The sequence below is a fragment of the Macaca mulatta genome, chromosome 12 (assembly GCF_049350105.2).
Source record: "Macaca mulatta isolate MMU2019108-1 chromosome 12, T2T-MMU8v2.0, whole genome shotgun sequence".
NCBI classification, from domain to species: Eukaryota; Metazoa; Chordata; class Mammalia; order Primates; family Cercopithecidae; genus Macaca; species Macaca mulatta.
The window spans coordinates 14,615,025-14,630,579 of NC_133417.1; the positions used below are offsets into that span (position 1 = coordinate 14,615,025).

At 39.9% G+C, this 15,555-nt stretch overlaps 1 long non-coding RNA gene across 1 annotated transcript in view; it reads right to left on the reverse strand.

Annotated features, from left to right (window-relative positions):
• Positions 1-7,153: 7,153 nt before the first annotated feature.
• LOC144333562 (uncharacterized) overlaps positions 7,154-15,555 on the reverse strand; it is a 97,830-nt gene continuing 89,428 nt past the window's right edge. Inside the window, exon 3 of the long non-coding RNA XR_013402316.1 lies at positions 7,154-7,218. This is a non-coding gene — a long non-coding RNA (uncharacterized LOC144333562). The remainder of the gene's footprint in view (positions 7,219-15,555) is intronic.

The window sequence follows — 15,555 nt, forward strand, 5'->3', positions numbered from 1 at the left end:
TGAGTAGTCCAATGTAAGTAACCTGCCACGAAGTAGCTAACATCTCACTGTGGGGAATGGTGCCATACCAGGGACTTAGTGTAGGTCTCTGCCACTGGCAGGTTGGACACTTGGCAACAGCTGGAGTCAGGTTGGCCTTGGTAAGTAGAAGTGCCTGTAGCCAAACTCATGTGTAACCTTCATTTCTGCCACCATGGCCACTTTTTTCATGAGGTTTTTGGGTAAGGACGGGGGTGGATTGGTTTAATGCCAAGGAAAAGAGGCTGACTGGTATCCACAGAATGAGTCACTCTATCCATTTGATAATAAAAATACTCCTCTCCTGAGGTCACCCTTTGATGAGTATTCACACTGGACCCAAATATCTTCATGTTTTTGCCCATTCAGAGAGGTATATTCATATACTTCTTTTCCAAATTTCTCTATCACCTATTTTTCAATCATGTTCCCTCCAAATCCTCTACCATGCAGTCAAGCCATTGGTCATGACCATGCATCAATATATAATCACATGTCTGGCCATTTCTCCTTCCAAGTAAAATTCACAACCAGGTATATTGCTCCAAGTTCTACCTTCTCAGAGGATTTTCCTTCACCATTGCCCTTCAGGGATATTTCAGAAGAGGACTACAGTGTTATAGCTGTCCAATTCCAGATGGTGCCTGCATATTGTGCAGAACCATCTGTAAACAAGGCATGAGTTCTCACTTCCTCTGTCACCTAAGTTTAGGGAGCTCCCCCTGAAGCCATGGGTGCTGGCTAGGAGAGAGAAGGGGCAGCATAGCAGGATTAGAAACCATGGGTATTTGGTCCATTTCTTCATGTAAGTTGCATGTGCTTTCAGGGCTTGCTTGAGTCCCGTCTGGTCTATACCACTTCAATGTGATGATGGAGTGCAGTTGTGCATGCCCAACTTTAAGGTTTGGTGGCTCAGAAAACATCCATTTCATGATGGGAAGCTCAGGTCACATGGGAACTTGGTTGCCCATAGTTAGCATCCAGTTTCAACTAAGCTCCAATTACAGGGTAAAGCTGTTTCTCAACAGGAGAGTGGTTATCTGCAGAGGATGGCAGAGCTTTGCTATAAAACTTACATATAGGGGCCTGTAAATGACACCAAATGGCATTCCTATATGCTACTGTTACTTCAAACACCACTGGATCTACTGCATCACATGACCCAAAGGCAAAGCAGCTTGCATGGCAACCTAAATCTATTGTGTAAACTTCTCTTCTTCTGGGACCCACTTAAAAGTACCAGATTTTCAGGTCACTCAGTTAAGACCCTAGAGCATCACACCCAGATGAGAAATATATTGCCTCCAAAATTCAAAGAGGCCCACTAGGCATTATTATCGGCCTCTTTGAATTTTGAAGTCAACATATTACTCATCTCGGGGGGATACTCTAGGGTCTTAACTGAGTGACACAACAACTTAATCTTCACCTTAGAAAGGATCTCTTAACATACTCCATACTATTAAAGTCCTAGAAATTTCACTGATTTGGAAAGGCCTCTGAATTTATTTACAACCCTCTAACATGTGAACATCTTACCAGTACAGGCATACTTTATCTTATTGTGCTGTACTTTATTGCACTTTGAAAAATATTGTGCTTTTTACAAATATAAGAGTTGTGGCAACCTTGCATGAAGCAAGTCCATCAATGTCATTTCTCCAAAAGCATATGCTCACTTTGTGTCTTTGGTTCAGCACGTTTTAGAAATGAAATATTTTTTCATTAGGTATGTATGTTTTTTAGACATAATGCTTTTGCACACTTAATAGATGACAATAAAGGGTAAATATAATTTTTATATGCACTGGGAAACCCCAAAATTTATGTGACTCCTTTTATTGAAATATTTGCGGCTGGGCATGGTGGCTCACGCCTGAAATCCCAGCACTTTGGGAGGCTGAGGTGGGCGGATCACAAGGTCAGGAGATCGAGACCACGGTGAAACCCTGTCTCTACTAAAAATACAAAAAACTAGCTGGGTGAGGTGGCGGCGCCTGTAGTCCCAGCTACTCAGGAGGCTAAGGCAGGAGAATGGCATGATCCCGGGAGGCGGAGCTTGCAGTGAGCTGAGATCGCGCCACTACACTCCAGCCAGGGAGACAGAGTGAGACTCTGTCTCAAAAAAAAAAAAGTAAAATAAAAATAAAGAAATATTTGCTTTTTTGTGTTGGTCTAGAACTGAACCCACAATGTCACCAAGTACCAAGTAATGCCAGTATGTCTAGTGTAGCTGCTACTTCTTGGTCATGAGGTCCAATCAGCCTAATGTCATCAATGTAATGAACCGGTATGATGTATTCTGAAAGAGGAAGGTGACCAAGATCCCTGCTAACCCTACAATGACATAGAGCTGGAGAGTTGATCCCTGCTGTCTGTTACAGCAACGATGCCCACCTTTTGTTGGCTGAGTGCTGCCACTTGACCCCTGCCACTCCTAGATGCAATTACTCTCACTGCATTTAGGCTTCCCAAATCAGTGACATGAGTTACCACTGTTAGTTCCAATCAGCAGAGGAGAGCGATCACAGAGCTGTTCAAGGAGGCTAAGGCTCCCTCACTAATGTATTTCTCACAGTATTGATAAAGGCTGTGTCTACTGGACCCTCTCAATGTGGGTGAGTATGTTGTAAGTGAAAAAAGTAACATTCCCATCTCCCTAAGCCTTCACTCTCTTCCTCTGCAGAACACCAAAGCAGGTCCAGCATTTCCAATCATGTTTCTTCCAAGTACTAAACCATGCAGGCAAACCCTCGGTCGTGGCCATGAATCGATATATAATACATGTCTGGCTATTTCTCCTCCCATGTGAAATGAACAATCGGGAATACAACATGATTCATTCACAGTGGACCACCTTTTGAGCTATAATTTAGTTTACCAGTTCAACTAACTGTTAGAGCCCCCTTCTAATTCTGCAAACTGCAACACTTAAACTAGAATGTCATTCTAGTTTATTCACGGTGGACCACCTTTTGGGCTATAATTTAGTTTACCAGTTTGACGAACTATTAGAGCCCCCTTCTAATTCTCCAAACTGCGACATTTAAATGAGAATCTCTAATTAGTGGACCCATGTCAATAAAAGTTTGTTTCATCCCAATTTATGTTTCTTATGCCGTTATTACATAAATGTTCATTCCCACATATATTCCTGATATTTCTGTCTATATATATTGAAAAAAATCAAGGTTTTTGTTTGTCTCTTTGTTGTTTGTTGTTTGTTTGTTTGTTTTTGGAGTATAGCACACCTCCTCATGAGTCACATTCTGCACCTCACCTTTAGGGGCCTGCTGGAACTTTAGTATATTTATAGGTCTAGAATTTGCAAAGCAACTGCCTCAGGGGAAGCCATTGCAGTTTCCTTAGGCAAAGTCAGGTTGATCTACTCAGATGGGGGTGGAATAACAGCTTTTGATGGCAAGGAAGACTTACCAGAATTGAGGAAATCAATGTCCCCAGTCTCATCAGGGCCTTCTCTTATGTCTTCATTCCAACTCTCAGGATCCCATTCCTTGCCAATCAGTGTCCTAGTTTAACAATAAACACCCTGTGAGGTTGGAAATTCAACTTGTATTGTCATTCAGCCTCTCACAGGATGAGATTCTGGGCTTGATTTTTGAGCAATCTCAGATCTGCAGCTACAGAAGATAAAGATTTCCTGTAAGGAAGACACAGAAATGTTCAAGTCATTTACATAGTTCTTGAGTTGGGAATTTGAATCCCTGAGCTCTTCTCTTCCTTTCCCTAGCAAACTTAGGCGCAACTAGTCAATCTCATTACACTTGTCAGTTTGACAAAAAGGTTAGAAAGTATTATATATATGGTCACCCAGAACCTTGCCTCTCATAGCTATTTGATTAGGAGTAGTCAATGGTGATGCTTTGTCCATCTCTATTGTTGTATCACATTATAGACTATCAGTGCTCTCTTCACTACTGGAAATAGAGTCATTGGTGCCTTTAAATCTAATTAGTTTAGAGAGTCAATTCCAGAGACTCCAGAACCAATTCAAAACACTCATCCTTAAGATTATGTTCCTCTTAGTTATGTTATTTTTCATAATTAAGTGATCTTTTCTCATATATGCAATTCAAGCTAGTTTTATTTAGGTGGTAAATAAAATTTTTTTCTCATGTTTTTATTGCTTACTATTATGTTGTAAGATATTTTATATTGTTATACAGAAGTAATAACTATAATGTGTAAGGCTATGTAATATTCCATCTAGTGGATTTACCACAGTTTTTTTTATCTTCTCTTCAGCATTTAATATGTTTTCAATGTTCACTGTTATAAACTATGCCACGAATGTTGAATTAGAGCCTGAAATGCTTTTTATTTTCATTCCTATTATTCTTTGTACTACATTTACAACTTCTCAAATACATACACATATTTTGTTCTCTTCTGAGTGCAATTTATAATTTCAAATATAAAGCCAAAATTGAAGACATGCGTTGGACTTCACCCCAATATCATGTCTTCTCAATAGGACAGTCAAGATGCTTATTTCATCCAGAACTGGTATGGATCTATGCACATCAATTTTCTGTAAAAAAAACAGTTAAGTGACCTTTCTACGAATCTTTGCTTTCAGGAAAAAGAAAACATTTTACAGGCACTTGAGAACATTTTCGAATTTCATATAGCACTTCCTAGTCTTCAAATAAAACCTCTGAGCGCACCTGGTGCAGGTGAGTAGTCAGAGAGGAGCTGAGGCATGAATGTGCAATGGCTCATCTAAATATATCAGTAGGGTAACTTGGTAACGTGAACAGTAATTTGGTAAAAATGAGCTTTGTAAAGGCTCACCTATTCCATATATTATTTTATCTTCTGACTTACAGCTTGAAATGCTCACAAGTCTCTTAAAATAGACTTTTAAAAATCTCAAAGATTATCTTTTCCAGGGGTTAAGGGTGTAAGTTAGAATTCCCTAGAGACTGGTTTAAAAATGTGCATGTCAGATTCCACACCAACACTGTCCTTGATATTCTGTCATTACTTGGGGGTTAGAGGATTGGGGAATGCAGGTATAAAATGCTGAAAAAGCATTCCCTGGTGATTTTGAGTGCTGTGTGGCTGATTTGGCTTGCAGAAACATTCAGCTGAGACCACAGATCTTGACAAATTCTGAAATTGTACAAAAACAACTTATTGTTGCTTGTGATATTGTTGCTTGTGATTCTGAAATTGTACAAAAACAACTTTTGTTGCTTGTGCAGGTCACTTGACTCATTCGGATACTCTTTTCAAGCCACTCTTCTTAAAGGAATTATGTTCAACTCACTTGAAACTGAAAATACATAGCATCAGTTGATACACATTTCAGTAAAATGTTAATAAGAACTGCTTTCCTATATATTCAAAGATGGAAGTGAAGGTATTTAACATACTCAAACACACTATTGGAAAATAATGAGCATTGGGAATATTTACCTTAGGGATCAAATCCCAACATCACCACTTACCTGCTCTGGGAATTTATATAAATTACTTAAGTTTTATGTTTCTTTGCTTCTTTGGGGGGACTATTGGGGATAACAATACCTATCACATAGTGCTGTTAATGTAATTAAATAACATCATTTATAGAAATAATTTCTCATGTAGCAATAGCAGAAATGATAGTAGTCATAATAGTGGTAGTTGTAATCAGTAATTTCTAACTTCTCTTTTTATCTTCCCTTACTTTGGGAGTAGCGTTGGAGTAGGTGGAAAACATTTGTTCAGTGGTAATAACAGAAGACATAAAGAAAAAATTTATTTTGAAGGCAATGAAAAGAACATCCACGCTTCATATTTGAGCAAGCACATTCCTATAGTTCTTGAAAATTGCTACAGAAAACGGCCTTGAGGAGAGAGCACAATTCCAGGATATGGTGTAGTACAGACAGCTTGTGTACGAGCTTCTGGAACAATCTTACCATGGGACCTTGGACAAGTAATTTGTTGTATTTTGACCTGCTTTCCCAACTGTAAAGCAGTGAGACACAATCATCCCAAAGGTCACCTTTTCTCTACCATGATATGTGCATCTAAAATTATGGCGTCTCCACGCAAGGATTCTTGTTGTAACCACAGTTGATCTGACGATTTTTACACTTGTGAGGCCCATCTAATTGGCAACTACTGGGTAAGTGCAGTAAAAACAGTAGGAAGAAGATAGTAAGGCAAGTTTCTCACAGGCAATGGTGATCACACAGCATTCCTCCCCACGGCTCAGGTCATACACACATCTGGATTACCCTGTGGTCCTCTGTGTTTATGTAGCCTGGAAAGGATGCAAATCAACAGGCTCACACAAAGAAAGACGAGGAGTCTTTGGATTCCGGTTGAACTCGAAGAAATTATAACTTTGTATCTTGGCGTAATTACTGTAGGAGAGAAGGAATGATAGACGAACTGTTCCTTGTCCCCCATCTGCCCCCTTTCTGAAAAGAATGTCTGTCGCGGGAGATTTGAGGTTCTTTTTCACCATCTCCTCCAACCCAGTGAACAACGTAAGAAAACCAGTCCCAGATATTTGTTTAGATCAGTGCTGTCCAATAAAATTGCCACTGGCCCCATGTAACTTTTTCCATTTAAATTTGAATTAGGCAGTTATGCCCGTTAAGGAATTTAGCTAGAATTGGGATAATGATTGGACAAGTAAAGGAGAGTATCTTGGGAGTCTTGGCACCCTGTGCTACTTTCATTCACACCACGTAGGAGGATGGTGGTGACAGACTTTGGATGGAGCGAGGGCATGGCAACACACAGGAGTGAGTGCAAAGGATTTGACCTGGGGATCCCAGGACACCACTGTGCATGTTACCTACAGTAGCACTTTTTTTTTTCCAAAATGTTTTATAGAACACAAAATTTTCTTTCTTCCTGGATTCAAATCTGGGTTGCATCCACTGTAGGTCAAAAATAATAAGAATAATGATCACCTTCTTCTACAGAGAGAAAGGAACTGTTTTATTTTTTGCTCATCATAAGCCTGATTGAATTCGTAACACATGGAGGAAGAACGTTAGATTCTTCAGGAAACGCTCATTCTCTCTTTCACACCAGCACTCATTTTGCCGCAGGTTAATACTTCCCTTGCATTTGCTGAGGATTGACACCTGAAAGAAATCACTGCTCACCTCAGGATTGGTCAAGGTCATGTTTAGCTTCAAGCTTCACAGTTTTATGTTCTATTGGACAAACCTTTAAAAGGAGAAGGAGAGAAAAGAGCAGTTTTAGTGGAATGTGACAATTTACAATCTTGAGGCCCTTAACAGAACACTAATATTTACTCCAAGAAGTGCCATTTGTTTACCGCTACCATTTCTGTTTTCAAAGGCTTTGGGGTCTGCTGGTACATGCCATGGTCATTTATTTTCACCTTATTCTCCTGAAGTATTTTCTAACACAATCTTACAATAGTACCCTACAACAGCTGCAACTCTTCAAAGTCTAATTGTATCAAAGACTAACCATTACTAGGGAAGATCATCTTCACTGGTCATCCTATTCATTTCTTACCGCTCCTGTAGCGACTGAGCCCAAACGTAGTCACTAAAACAACGTAAATTTATTATTTTACAACTCTGGAGGTCAGAAGTCCCAAAATCAGGGTATCAGTGGAGTTGCCTTCTTTCCGGAGGCTCTAGGGAAAAACCTGTTCCCTTGTCTTTTCAAGAGGCTGCTCGTATTAGCTTGCAAACCCTTCTTCCAATTTCAAAGCCAGCAGCATGACATCTGAAACGTCTATCTCTCTAATTCTCTGATCTTGGCCTCTGTCATCACCTATCCCTTTCTCAGGATCTGACTCTTCTGCTTTCCTCTTATAACGACTCTTGTAATTGCATTGGGCTCATCCACCTAATCTAGAATTTTCTCCCCACCTCAAGATCTTTAACTTAATCACATCTGCAAAACCTCTTTTGCCACGTCAGGTAAGATGCTCACAGGTTTTTAGTACTCAAACATGGACAACTGTGGAGGGGCTATTATTGAGCCTATCACAGCTACATTGACTCTGGAGCTCAGCCTTTCTTTCCTCGTTTTTACTGTTCTTCCTAAGTAAGGTAAGAGTAATCCTTACCAGCTCATAGGTGAGTAACGCACTTCAACTGAACCCAGAAAACAACGCTCAATCAATTGTCTTTTAAACTTAGTTTGGCCACAGGTCTAGATGCTTGTGAATCTTCTTTTAGAATATTAAAGCTGTTAACAAAAGACGGTGAGATCTACAGAGGCAGAAAGGGGCTATATTTTCTGAAGGTGACCTATAGATTGGAGAGAGGTAGCCTTTGGGATAAAGTGAAGGTGCGCTCCCAAGGAAGGGTTGGAGAGTTAGAGTTTATAAAGGTAAAAAGCGAAAGGCTGGGGAAGGGACCAGGGGGAGTGAGGCACAGAGCCTTGAATGGACGACCTGTAAGTATAAAGCCACAGGTCTCTCTTTGTTGGCTGACTCTTGGCGGACGACTGTTGGTCCGTTTGGGAATTTCCAGCTGTAGCCTATTTCAGTTTGGCTTGATTGCAGGAAAGGATGTCTTGTGACATTTTTGCAACATTTTCTGAGCGCACAGAGTGCATGACAACCCCCTCATCCTGCTATGGCTACCTGGTTCTGCTTTACCTTGAGCATCTCAACCACAGAGAGTCCACTTTGTCTACAGGTTGGAGGGTAATTTGAAAAATCAAATATAGAAACTTGAGAATTAAGACTTAACTGAATAACATGAAAGAAAGCAATGGGAAAGGGTGGCACATTTTCATGTCCCAGAAATCATTCTCCATTGCTTTTAGAATGTGGCTACACCTCAATTTAGAACTTTTATTAAAATTCATCATTGGATTCACAACACATAAGAGGCATAATCACAGTTGGCCTGCCCTTTGAATTGCAAATGAGGCCATGTTTTCATGCATATAATGATCTGGATCCTTTTTTGAGCTTGTATGAGGGAAATTTCCTAAGTATCAGAAGAGGATAAGAGATCCACAGGATGAGAGAGAGGACAAACAAGGAGAAGTTCTGGGAACAGAGGATGGATTTTACAGCTTTGCCTAAGGCCATCCCTGAAGAACATTTTGTTGTGTGAGACCAAAGTGATTTAATGGGAGAGAGGAAGAAGACCTGAAAAAAGACAAGCTTTTGCCATACTCAAAGAAAAATACTCAGCCACTTCCAGTATTTGATGCTTGCACTACAAAACAATAAGTAAAAAATGCAAACAGAGAAGTTGGCTACATGGTCTGCTCCCCTCCTTCCTTCATCACTCACTCCAGAGACAGAGCTATGTTGAAACCTGGTTATCCAGGTCTTCATAGGAACTCTCCAGGCTTTGATTCTGTGGGCCCATAGCTAGGCAGCTGGCATGAAACTATAGAGAAAAACACTAGAGACCTTGGTACAAGGACAGGCTCTGAAACTAAAATATGATGTCAGACAATGCAATTTACCTTTTGGAGGACAAATGATAGCGTGGAAATAACATGGGACTCAATATTTCTGTAGTTAATTCTGAACCTAGAAAATACCGCCTCTAGAAAATTGTTAAGGCCCTTTTAGTCTCTCTTCCTTTACTTATGAGAAAGAGAAGAAATTTTTATCTGAGCAATGTGAAAAGGGGCATTAAGATGTGACAGCAGTGAGGTCTCATTCCCCACCTTGAGCTAAGTCATCACCTTGTGAAGCCACTGGCTGGGTGGGCTCTGGATTACTTGATGACAAGTAGCCGTAAATTAACCTAACAATGCCATACGCCAGACACCATAACTCATACCCCATAGCTCTACAATGTATAGCCAATCACTAATCAATGATATTTCTGTAAACCATTGAAAATTCCTGACAACTTCGCATCAGCACACTCCTTATTCCTTTTAACTTCTAAAAGCCTGCTCGTAGCAAAGGCTGAATGAAGCCATTTCTAAGTATTTCCCAGGTTTCAATCCTCAACCTTGGCCTACAATAATTTTTATATTAATTTTGCCTCTGTATCCTTATTTAGATTGATGCCGATAAAGAACAGATTTGATATGAGAAAGGAGTGAAATAATGCATGCAAATTCCTGATAAAAATGTTGAATCTTAGTTTCTTAACTGGACATGAAGCAGGCATTGTTAAATTCTCAGAAATTTCACGGTCATTTCTTCCCTCCTTCCATCACCTGTTAATGACTGTCCTGCCTATTAATAAGATAATGCCCGTGGAAGGTCTCAAGTTTAACAGGAATTTAATGGAGAAGAGCTAAACCTGCAGCTCATCTGCTTTAATCATGGTCAATGAGGCTCATTCCCTCCATGGCCTCTCAGATGTTGATATAATTCCAACTGACGCTCTCTGATTTCCTCGCTGCTGAGGCCAGGCCCCCAAGGGCACTCTGAAGATGAATGAGTTATGGGGGCATTCCCAAGCTTACGCTCCAGCATCTCCCATCCTGGTGTAGGCTGCCTGTAATTACCTGGTTGCACACCGATTGGCTTCAAAGTTCAAATATACCTTATATTTCTCTGCCCTAATGGGAAATTTATGTAATCTGCTCTCTCTCCCAGATTTTATGTGCCTTCTCTGTGTTTCTCCAGTCACACCTGTTGTGGCTTGTAACTTATCTATTCAGTGCCATTTTAAGTGTAATTATGCATAATGGCTGAGACTAAATGTACAATAAATATATATTTAGTGGTTCTTTGAATGCACAGTTAAACTGCCCTCATTAAGTCACATTACTCAGGGTCAGATTCTATTCAATGATAGAGAGGAGGGAACAATTTAAGCAAGGGAATTACTAAGCATTCTTGTCTAAAGACAGGAAACCATTGGGCTGCACCTGTGCTTGGAATTAGAGCCATACCCTGCTCTGCTCCCATAACTCTTTCTTGACTAGGTAATCAGGAACCTACTGAACAATTTCCCAGAAACACACGTGCCAAAGGCATCAGTTAAAAATGATTCTAGGCTGGGCATGTCGGCTTACGCCTGTGATCCCAGCACTTTGGGAGGCTGAGGTGGGCAGATCACCTGAGGTCAGGAGTTCGAGATCAACCTGGCCAACATGGTGAAACTCTGTCTCTACTAAAAATACAAAAATTAGCCGGGCGTGGCGGCACGCACCTGTAATCCCAGCTACTCAGGAAGCTGAGGCAGGAGAATTGCTTGAACGCGGGAGGCAGAGATTGCAGTGAGCCGGGATTGCACGACTGTACTCCAGGCTGGGTGATAGAGCGAGATTCCGTCCCAACAACAGCAAAAAAGATTTTAATGGATACACTCTGCCACAGTCTCTCTACCTTATATAACCTTTGGAAATTTTACCAAGAATTTCACCACCTTTCACTACACCTATGCTACCACTCCCATCAAAACCACCATGATCTCTTCTATGGATTGCTGAGTAACTTATTTCCTTCCATTTGGGATACCCCTATGCTCCCACCAACCACTCCCAGCCTAGCATTTGCCTAAAACCTTAATCATATCATGTCATGCTTCTGCTCCAAACCCTCCCAGAATTTCCCATCTTCAAGGAATAAAACCCTGAGTCTTCCAAATTACCAATGTTACCTCAATCTGTATAGGCCCTCACCTTCGGCTACCAGTCCCTCCCTTCCTGATGCTTCTTCATGATATTCATTCCTGCTTTCCTCGGCCTTCTGGCAGCTCCTCAACACATAGGGCCTGCTCCCACCAAGCCTGGGAATCTACTGAGTCCCTCCCTCACCTGCTTCGTGACTTCCCCCAGACATCACCAAGGCCTTTTCTATCAGCCCTGCTTGGTAATGAACACCCCACTCGCAGCATTCTTTTTCCAACATTTTTATTATTTTTCTCAGAGATTTTAACATAAAATAATCTCTCTCTCTCTCTCTCTCATATATATATATATTTGTGTAAAAAGATATATATATATATATATTTTTTTAATTTATCCCATTCAAAAGAAAGCCCATGAGGACAGAAGTATTTGTTAATTGTGTTGCTGCTCTATCCCAAGCACATTGCCTGGAACAAAAAGACACTCATTACATATTTGTTAAAAGAATGGATCTATAGGCATTATGTTCAAATTTTTAGCAAGATTTTGTGCAAACACTTTTTCAAAATATATCTTATATGAAAGCTGAAGGTATAAAACAGGTAAAGAAGAGTCCTTCTGTTTAAAGAGTGATTAGCACCATAAAATTAGCTAACACTTACATAGAATGTACTCTACACCAGGACTTGTTCCAAAAACATTACATATATTTAAATGATTTCTCTCCACAACAACCTAGTGATATAGTTACTAGTATTTTCCCAACGGCACACATGTGGAAACTGAGGCACAGAGAGATTTGGACCCTTACCCAATGTCACACAGTTAATATGATGAGAGGCCTGGATTTTTTCTGCTCATCACCTCTCTTTGCTGGTCTTGCAAGTGCTGGGCCTCACAGGGTTATGTTTGCAACACTGGCAGAACCTCTGGAGTTCCCAGGAACCCATTTTAACAGCTACACATCTGTAGACTGGAGGTGAAGACAGTGATTGAAGCCTACAAGTGTCCACATGGTCTGGGCGGACCAGTCTTCTCACACTTGAACATCCATGGATTTGTGAATATTATTTCTTTTTTGGAATGTCTGTCTCATTCTCCTCTGCCTGGCAAATCATTAGTCATTTTCATGGTCAGTTTATTATAAAACTCTGAAGAGTTAATTTGCCCCTTAATAAATTGTATACATTTATTATTGTAGTTTTCACATTGATTTACTATTACTTGTTTGTAAACTTTAATTCTCCTACAAGACCATTAGCTCCTCGAGAGTAAAGACTGTTTTTGTTGCCTCTTCATGTAGAACAAAGCATCATGCAAAAATCCTAGGATACTTTTAACAAATGCTTATTGATATGTAAAAAACTGATTTGCCAAAAGTCACAAACCTGGGGAAGGGAAAAGCTGGAGTTAGAACCTATTCTATTTTATTATGGGACAGTGACACTTAAAATGGTCTTGCTTCTCTCTACATCTTTCACGTTAGATACTCAACAAAGCAGTTGCAACTCATCTACTCTGAGTCTTATTTTTGAGTATCCATACATTCAATTAAATGATAGCAAATTTTAGGGTTTTGTGAAGATTAGGGGATGGTCTTGTTAGGGTATTTGGAAGGTGCTGAGCCACAATATATAAGTAGTTGCTATTAATGAGAACTTGTCCTCAACAGTTACTAGGAGATACTGAGAGATATTCCGACTTACACATGCCCTGCCATCAAGAAGGTTTAAAATTAGAGGAGGAGATGGTTTTCTTCCACCCTCAGGAATAAAATATAAACTCCTTCACATGTTACCCAAGGCATTGAGCAACCTCATCCCAAGCCAGCTCTCTGTCCTCAGCTCCTGCCTCGCCCCCTGTCCTCAGGGTTACATTTCAGTCTCACCGCCCTGCATGAGGCTGGGTCTGCTCCCCTCAGACAAGTGCTCCTCCTCTGCACCAGGCTCTTGCCTCTGTGCACAGTTCTCAGTGTAATTAGGCATATAATGAATACTTATGTTGAGCACGATAGTGCTATTTTCTAAAAGGAATAATGAATATATGAAATAAGTTGTTGAACAAAGAAAATCTACTGGGGCATGTGAAATTAAAATGTTGCCAGAAGGTCAAAACTAATTTTGGAAACATTGGTGGAACAGAGAGTTTTACAAAGAGAAAACTGAGAAAATAAAACCTGCATGAATTCAATGAATAAAAAGGGTAAAACATCTATCCAGGGGTCTTTTGCCTTTACCGGAATTCATTAACTTTTATTTTGGCTTCAACTCTTTGAAAAAGTTCTGCCTAGAGGAATTCCTTAATTTGAACTTAATGTGGCCTGTGGAGGCAAAGTGAGGTTTGGAGGGGCTTCGAGGCTGAGCAGATGCTGGTGAGAGTCCAAGACCACCCAGGGTTGTCCAGAATCGATGAACTGCTGGGGGCAGAGCAAGGAGGCTTTTTGATGTAGGACACTGTGATAATGACTGCCCGCAAGCCAGAATCAATCTTTCCAGCAAAGACAGATGCTCTTAAAGAACACAGCACCCAGCGAGTTTAATACTTCTCTTCTCTGCCTTTGTCTCCTGGCAATTGACATCTCACCATTACAACTGCTTCCCAACTGCAGAATCAGGATTCAGGTTTCAGTTTTCCCCGTGTTATTTTGACCTCTTCCCACCATCATTTAATAGTCTCTGAAGTGATGGATATGTTAATTAGCTTGAGACGATCATTCCACTTTGTATACATACATCTTAGCATCATAGGTATAAGTGTACATAACATATACAATAAATTATAATGTATATATTTGTACCTCATAAATATATACAATTATAATTTATTAATAGCCAATTTTATTTTTTAAATTAACACATTATTTACATTAAAGAAGTAAAATTTCTATGTTTTTCCATGTACAAACACATGATCTTTAAATTAAATTTATCCAAAAAAGGGAAACAGAAGCAAAGTCTTTAAAACCCACCATACAAGCACACTATTTTATAGTACACTACATTTTGTTTACCATTTTATTATATATGCACAGTTCAGTGACCTATATACAAACTCTCATTTATTCTCTTTAATTTTTTATTTGTAGAAATTCTCATAACCTATGTTATAACAGGATTATATAGTATAACATAGTGGTTAGAGGTACCTTTTCTGAAACCAGGATGCTTAACTGAATAGTGGCTTCACTATCTCCCTGCAATATCGTCCTGGGCAAACAGAGATAATGATAATTCCCTGTTAGTAAGTGCTTCATAAACTCTCTCACAGTAATAATCAGTATTATTGTGATTATTTACAAAATATATTAACATATATTTGAGGATTCTCAGACAAGGAAAAGTCACGTTCCTGTTAAAGCCTTACATCCCCCCCAAAAAAATTATTATTACTAGAATTTGAATGGCAACGTGTTTCCCCTCATGACGTAGAAGGTGCTGGCAGACCTCAACATTCTGTGCATACCAACGCCAAGACTTCTACTGAAAACAACTTCAACTTCTAACCTAGGTTTTACTATGGCCTTCAGAATATGCATATTCTGTACCAGATGGGCCATAAATGCTCTAGGGGTTAATGCTCTTGAGAGCAACCTTCAACCAATGGCAGAGTTGGAGAACAAATAAATCCCCCAGCTTCCTGGTCCCTTGAATGGAAAAACTGTGAAGCATAGTTGTGTGCAGTCTACAAGACGTCTCCAGGAGGAGTGAGTCCCAGTTGTCCATTGAACAGTTTCTGATAAGTTTAGGCATATGTCCACCATATGTCCTGGCAATACTATGCCTAGTCATTTACTCAAGAGAAAAGAAGACTTATGTCCATATGAATGTTTATAGCAGCTGTGTTCATAATCACCAAGAATTGGAAACAACCTAACTGTCCTTCATTTGATGAATGACAACTGATGTGGTCGTGCATTCATACAAGGGAATATTGCTCAACAACTTAAAAATTAAAAAAGAAAACGTGATTCATGCGACAACATTGTTCAATATTAAATGCATTTTGTGAAGTGAAGCA